The sequence below is a fragment of the Glycine soja genome, chromosome 2 (genome assembly GCF_004193775.1).
Source record: "Glycine soja cultivar W05 chromosome 2, ASM419377v2, whole genome shotgun sequence".
In the NCBI taxonomy this organism is placed as follows: domain Eukaryota; kingdom Viridiplantae; phylum Streptophyta; class Magnoliopsida; order Fabales; family Fabaceae; genus Glycine; species Glycine soja.
In genome coordinates, this window is record NC_041003.1 from 19,524,622 (window position 1) to 19,532,566 (window position 7,945).

A 7,945-nucleotide genomic window follows, 5' to 3' on the forward strand; every position below is an offset into this window, starting at 1 on the left:
ACTAACCTTGGAGTCACGTGACAAGCGGAGATACCCGAGTGGTTATCCATTTAAACTTTCTTTTGCTATCTCTAAGCCTCAAAGCATGATAGCACGCAGAGACTAACGTCGTCTTCTGCACCCTTTGTCAATCGAGGCCAACAAGCCCATTGACACGCGGAGATTTAAGTCATCTTCCGCGCAGACAATTTTTGTCATACTGACCTTGGAGTCACGTGACATGCAGAGATACCCGAGTGGTTATCCGTTTAAACTTTCTTTTGCTATCTCTAAGACTCAAAGCATGATAGCACGCAGAGATTAATGTTGTCTTCTGCACCCTTTGTCAATCGCGACCAACAAGCCCGTTGACACGCGGAGATTTACGTCATCTTCCGCGCAGACAATTTCTATCATACTGACCTTAGAGTCACGTGACATGCGGAAATACCCGAGTGGTTATCCGTTTAAACTTTCTTTTGCTATCTCTAAGACTCAAAGTATGATAGCACACAGAGACTAACGTCGTCTTCTGCACCCTTTGTCAATCGCGGCCAACAAGACCGTTGACACGCGGAGATTTATGTCATCTTCCACGCAGACAATCTCTATCATACTGACCTTGGAGTCATGTGACAGCCAGAAATACCCAAGCGGTTATCCGTATAAACCTTTTGCTATCTATAAGACTCAAAGCATGATAGCACGCAGAGATTAACGTCGTCTTCTGCGCCTTTTGTCATCCAGAGGTGGCGAGCCCGATGACATGCGGGAACCATTTGGTCCCGCACTTTTAAAAATACTTTTGCTATCTGTAAGACTCAAAGCATGATAGCACGCAGAGACTAACGTCGTCTTCTGGACCTTTTGTCATCCAGAGGCAGCGGGCCCGATGACATGTGGGAACCATTTGGTCTCGCACTTTTAAAATACTTTTGCTATCTATAAGACTCAAAGCATGATAGCACGCAGAGACTAACGTCATCTTCTGTGCCTTTGGTCATCCAGAGGTGACGGGCCCGATGACATGCGGTTATCCGCATGCTTGATGAGTGATAAACGTGCAGAGACAAATTTTGCGCCCTTTATCATTCAGGAGCAGCGAGTCGAGTGGTGAACACGCATAGACGAATTTTGCGCCCTTTGCCATTCAGATTTCGCAAGTTGGGTGGTAAACGCGTAGAGACAGATTTTGCGCCCTTTATCATTCAAGAGCAGCAAGCTGAGTGCATAAACGCGCATAGACGAATTTTGCACCCTTTATCATTCAGGAACAACAAGTTGGGTGGTAAACGCGCATAGATGAATTCTGCGCCCTTTGCCATTCAGATTTCGCAAATTGGGTGATAAACGCGCATAGACGTACTTTGCGCCCTTTATCATTCAGGAACAACAAGTTGGGTGATAAACGCGCAGAGACAGATTCTGCGCCCTTTATCATTCAAGAGCAGCAAGCTGAGTGGATAAACGCGCATAGACGAATTTTGCGCCCTTTATCATTCAGGAACAACAAGTTGGGTGGTAAACACGCAGAGACAGATTATGCGCCCTTTATCATTCAGGAGCAGCGAGTCGAGTGGTAAACGCGCATAGACGAATTCTGCGCCCTTTGCCATTCAGATTTCGCAAATTGGGTGATAAATGCGCTTAGACAAATATTGTGCCCTTTATCATTCAGGAACAGCAAGTTGGGTGGTAAGCACGCAGAGACAGATTTTGCGCCCTTTGTCATTCAGATTTCGCAAGTCGAGTGGTAAATGCGCAAAGACGGATTCTGCGCCCTTTGTCATTCGGGGACAGTAAGTCGAGAGGTGGGAGGAGACAAATTATGGTCATTCCGCGTACCTTTTCACCATCCAGAGGCAATCGTGTCCGGTGGCACACAGAGACAAATTATGGTCATTCTGTGTCTCGTCGCCCAGGCTCGATCGTGTCCAACAAAATGCAGAGACAAATTATGGCCATTCTGCATCTTGTATCAACCAAGAGGAAAAAATTCGACAATATCAGGATGATGTGTTGGCACTGATCATTTTCAAATTTTTGCAGGTTCCGCTGGTAGGGTGGTTCACTAGCCGAATGATGTTTCACTCGAACGAAATTAGTGTCTTATCTTTACTTCCCTTTTATCTTCAATAAAAGATAAGTAAAGAGGGGCAACTGTCATACCCTAATTTTGTCCGGGGACCATCCGGTGTTGGGATGTGACCCTCGTTCGACCGCTTCGAGGTATTTGGCACCCATCGTTAGGCAATTTGTGAAGTTCTGAGACATGCCGGAAGCCAAAAGAAAAGCGTTGTAGCACAATCCGTGAGTTTCCGTAACATTCCGAAAGCTAAAAAAGGAAGTAATTACATGACCCGTAAGGTTCCGTAACCTTACGGAAAGAAAACAAGTATCGTTACGAAATTCATAAAGTTTCGTAACGTTACGGAAAAAGAATCACCAAAAAAGGGCAGGGGTGTATTTAGTAAAAATGGGGGTTCAAATAGCAATCAGGCCCACTTGGGCCTTCTAGGATGTTCCTCCAGAAGGCGATTGCTTCTGGAGGAAGCAACCTAGCTCGCCTGGGCGAGCTGGGTGGCAAGCATCTCCTTCCTTTTCCAATAAATAGGGGAAGGAGGGAAGAACAAAAAGGTTCAACCCTCATGGTATCTGAGATTCACTTAAAATTAGTGAGAAAAATTGTTTCTATGAAGAAAATCCAAGCCGAGGCGCTTCCGTAACGTTTTCGTGGGTGATTTCGCAAAGATTTTCAACCGTTCTTCGACGTTCTTCGTTCGTTCTTCGTCTTTCTTCGGTCTTCAACCGGTGAGTTCCCGAAATCAAACTTTTCAATTCATTCTATGTACCCTTAGTGGTCCTCATTTGTTTTCACGTGCTTTTATTTTCATTTCATTTACTTTCCGTACCCCCTTTTGACGTGCTTTAGTCATTTACTTAAGTCATTTTCTCGTCTAATCAAAAAATAAAATAAATTTACACCGATCATGTGAATTGTAATATCTGTTAATTTCTATTAAAATGAAATCCGACCATTCGGTCATGTCGTAACCACGTCAGAAACCAAAAAGAGGTCAAATAATAATATAATAATCAAAAGTATCTTTTAGTAAAATAAATCAAAAAAATCAATCGGACGTTTTTCTTTAGGATTTCTCTTTCTTAATCGAATCGACTAATAACTAAAGTGAAACTAAGGCTAAAATCAACTCACAAATCAAGCTTTGTTCGCAAAAATCACAAAAAACCGTTTTAAGGTCCAACGCCTTAAACGGTCCTCTTTGCTTTTATCGGTTGACATGGACCGTTCAAAAGCATAAAATCAACATGTAACTTTACCGCTTTTGCATGAACTACGTAGGTATAATTTCCTCATCGCAATTGAGGATACGTAGGAGCAAAAGCCCCGCTTTTGTCGACCACCCCAAGAGATCGTTAATGGTCCAACGCCTTAACGTTTCTCTCCTTTCAAAAAACCAAGAGATCGTTAATGGTCCCATGCCTTAACGTTTCTCTCCTTTCAAAATCAAAAGATCTTTTAATGGTCCAACGCCTTAAATGACCTTTGTTCAATTAAAATCTATCTTTCAAAAAAAGGATAAAAACAACTTAGCCAAAACGCTTTGTTCCCAAAAGAACTACGTAGGTATGATTTTCTCATCACAATTGAGGAATACGTAGGAGCAAAGGGAAACGCCCTTGTCGACCACAAAAAGATAAAAACATAAAAAGGCATAAAAAAGACATAAGAACGTAAAAAGGGAAAAGAATATAAATTGAAGTCATATTTGCACATTTGATTAAAGGCTGCCGTCTCTTGTAATGGACGCGTGGGGTGCTAATACCTTCCTCGTGCGTAAATACAACTCCCGAACCTTTTGCTTAGAGTTTGTAGATTACGTCTTTTCCGGTTTTTCCAATGTTTTCCTCAAATAAACATTGGTGGCGACTCCGCGTGGATTCCTTTCTTGGAACACGCACCTGCGAGTCATGTGTCGCCCTCCCGCCGAAGGGTAGGTTGTGACACCCCCTGATGTCCAAGAAGATCATATCTCTCTAAAGGCTTTACCTCATTCTCTGGAGGGAGTGGCAAAAGATTGGCTATACTACCTTGCTCCCAGGTCTATTTTCAGCTGGGATGACCTTAAGAGGGTGTTCTTGGAGAAATTCTTCCATGCATCTAGGACCACTGCCATCAGAAAAGACATTTCAGGCATCAGGCAACTTGGTGGAGAAAGCTTGTATGAGTACTGGGAAAGATTCAAGAAATTGTGTGCAAGCTGCCCTCACCACCAAATTTATGAGCAACTTCTTCTTCAATATTTTTATGAAGGACTCAGCAACATGGAGAGAAGTATGATAGATGCTGCCAGTGGTGGAGCCCTTGGAGACATGACCCCTGCTGAAACCAGAAATTTAATTGAGAAGATGGCTTCCAACTCCCAGCAATTCAGTGCCAAAAATAATGCTATTGTCATTAGAGGAGTGCATGAAGTAGCCACGAATTCATCTTCATTAGGTGAGACTAAGAAGCTTGAAGGTAAACTAGATGCCTTGGTTAACTGGTAACCCAATTGGCCATGAATCAAAAATCTGCACCTGTCGCCTGACTCTGTGGTTTATGCTCCTCTGTCAACCACCACACAGACCTTTGCCCTTCTGTGCAACAATCTGAAGCAATTGAACAGCCTGAAGCTTACGCTGCAAACATCTACCACAGACCTCCTCAACCTCAGCAGCAAAATCAGACACAACAGAATAACTATGACCTCTCCAGCAACAGGTACAATCCCAGATGGAGGAATCATCCCAACCTTAGATGGTTGAATCCTTCACAACAGCAGCAACAACAACAGCCTTATTTTCAAAATGTTGTTGGCCCAAGCAGACCATACATTCCTCCACCAATCCAGCAACAACAACAACAACAACCCCAGAAACAGCAAACAGTTGAGGCCCCTCCGAAACCTTCCCTTGAAGAACTTGTCAGGCAAATGACTATGCAAAACATGCAGTTTCAGCAAGAGACCAGAGCCTCCATTCAAAGCTTAACTAATCAGATGGGACAGTTGGCTACACAGTTAAATCAACAACAATCCCATAATTCTGATAGATTACCTTCTCAATCTGTCCAGAATCCCAAAAATGTGAGTGCCATTACATTGAGGTCAGGAAAACAGTGTCAAGGACCTCAACCAGTAGCATCTTCCTCATCCGCCAATGAACCTGCCCAACCTCACTCTACTCCAGAAAAAGATGATGACAAAAATTTAAAGAGTCAGTTACCTAACAATTTCTATGCAAGTGAATCTAAAGAGAAGCAGCATATCCCTCTTCCATTCCCTCCAAAAGCAATTTCCAACAAAAAAATGGAAGAGGCAGAGAAGGAGATCTTGGAAACATTTAGGAAAGTAGAGGTAAACATACCTCTGCTGGATGCAATAAAGCAAATTCCAAGATATGCTAAATTCTTGAAGGAGCTGTGCACTAATAAGCGGAAGCTTAAAGGAAGTGAAAGAATTAGTATGGGCAGAAATGTCTCTGCATTGATTGGTAAATCTGTTCCCCAAATCCCTGAAAAATGTAAAGATCCAAGTACATTCAGCATACCTTGTATTATAGGGAACAATAAGTTTGAGAATGCCATGCTAGATTTACGAGCTTCTGTTAGTGTTATGCCTCTGTCTATTTTTAATTCTCTATCTCTAGGTCCTTTGCAGTCAACTGATGTGGTAATTCATTTAGCTAATAGAAGTGTGGCCTATCCTGCTGGTTTCATAGAGGATGTCTTAGTTAGAGTTGGTGAGCTGATTTTCCCTATTGATTTTTATATTTTAAATATGGAGGAGGGATTTTCTAAAGGATCAGTTCCCATCATTCTAGGCAGACCTTTTATGAAAACGGCTAGAACTAAGATAGATGTATATGCAGGCACACTATCTATGGAGTTTGGTGATATAACTGTTCATTTAAATATTCTTGATGCTATGAAACACCCATCTGAAGATCTTTCTGTATTTCGTGTTGAAATAATTGACCATATTGTTGATGAATACATGACTGATCTTCATTCTAATCTGCATGCCTGTCACTCTTCATGCATTGAATCTGAATTTGTACTTGATCATATGTCTGAATTTGATGCTGAGAGTGAATCTGAATTTGATATTGATTACATGTCTGCTGATGTTTTACCTCTTGAGATTGATTTTATAGAGTCAGGTAGAACTAACCATGTTTCAGGAAGTACACATACCTCTAACTTTCTTTATGAGGTACAGGCTGAGAAACCATCTCTTTCTACCACTATCCAGCCATCCACACCAAAATTGAAGCCTCTCCCATCAAATTTAAAATATGCTTACCTGGATGATAGCAAAAGTTTTCCAGTAATTATATTTGCCTCCCTTGTTGATGAGCAAGAGGAGAAGCTGTTATCAGTTCTCAAGAAGCATAAGAAGGCTATAGGCTGGACTCTGGCGAACATTCCTGGTATTTGCCCATCCACATGTATGCATCGAATAAATTTAGAAGATGGGGCTAAACCAGTAAGACAGCCACAGAGAAGACTCAACCCGATGATTCTTGATGTAGTGAAGAAGGAGGTAACCAAGATTTTGCAAGCTGGAATCATTTATCCTATCTCCGACAGCCAATGGGTGAGTCCCGTCCAGGTAGTTCCAAAGCAAACCGGCCTCACCGTGATAAAAAATGAGAAGGAGGAGCTGATTCCTACTCGGGTGCAGAACAGTTGGCGACTATGCATCGACTATAGGATGCAGAACCAGGTTACCAAAAAGGACCATTTTTCACTGCCATTCATTGACCAGATGCTTGAACGCCTGGTAGGTAAATCTCACTACTGTTTCCTTGATGGTTTTTCTGGTTATATGCAAATCACTATTGCTCTTGAGGATCAGGAAAAGACCACATTCACCTGCCCCTTTGACACTTTTCCCTATAGGAGGATGCCTTTCAGCCTGTGCAATGCCCATGGTACCTTCTAGCGGTGCATGATTAGTATTTTTAGTGATTTTTTAGAAAATTGCATAGAGGTGTTTATGGATGATTTCACTGTATATGGATCCTCTTTTGATGTTTGTTTGGATAGTCTGGAAAAGGTTTTGAATAGATGCACTGAAACAAACCTTGTTCTAAATTTTGAAAAATGACATTTTCTGGTTGAGCAAGGTATAGTTTTAGGCCACATTATTTCCAATAAGGGCATTGAAGTAGATCCTGCAAAAATTTCTGTTATTTCACAATTGCCTTACCCCTTTTGCGTGCGAGAGGTGCGATCTTTTCTTGGTCATGTAGGATTCTACAGGCACTTTATAAGAGATTTTAGCATGGTGGCCCTTCCACTATCCAATCTGCTGCAAAAGGAGGTGGAGTTTAATTTTGATGACCAGTGCAAAGAGGCTTTTCATTGCCTCAAAAAAGCACTGACTACCACCCCCACCATCCAGGCACCCGACTGGATAGCCCCTTTTGAGCTTATGTGTGATGCATCAACTTATGCATTGGGGGTTGTCCTTGCTCAGAAAATTAATAAATTGCCTAGGGTGATATATTATGCTTCTAGGACTTTAGATGCTACCCAAGCGAATTATACTACTACTGAGAAAGAGCTACTAGCCATAGTTTTTGCTCTTGCAAAATTTCGTTCTTATTTGCTTGGTACTCGCATTATTGTATATACTGATCATGCAGCTTTAAAGTACTTGTTGCAGAAGGCTGATTCAAAGCCTAGGTTGATCCGATGGATGCTCTGGCTCCAAGAATTTGACTTGGAGATCCGTGATAGGAGCGGAGCACAAAATTTAGTTGTTGATCCTTTGAGTCGGATCGAACATGTGTCTGATGAGGACTCACCTATTCGGGATGATTTCCCGGATGATAATTTATATATATTGTATAGTATTTCTGATTCTCTTTATACTCCCTGGTTTGCTAACATTGT

The 7,945-nt window shown here is 41.9% G+C and overlaps 1 non-coding gene across 1 annotated transcript; it reads right to left on the reverse strand.

The window, feature by feature from the left end:
- Positions 1 to 4,173: 4,173 nt before the first annotated feature.
- LOC114404762 lies at positions 4,174 to 4,280 on the reverse strand. Its single transcript, XR_003665139.1, has one exon. It is a non-coding gene; the product is annotated as a small nucleolar RNA R71 (small nucleolar RNA).
- Positions 4,281 to 7,945: the final 3,665 nt, after the last annotated feature.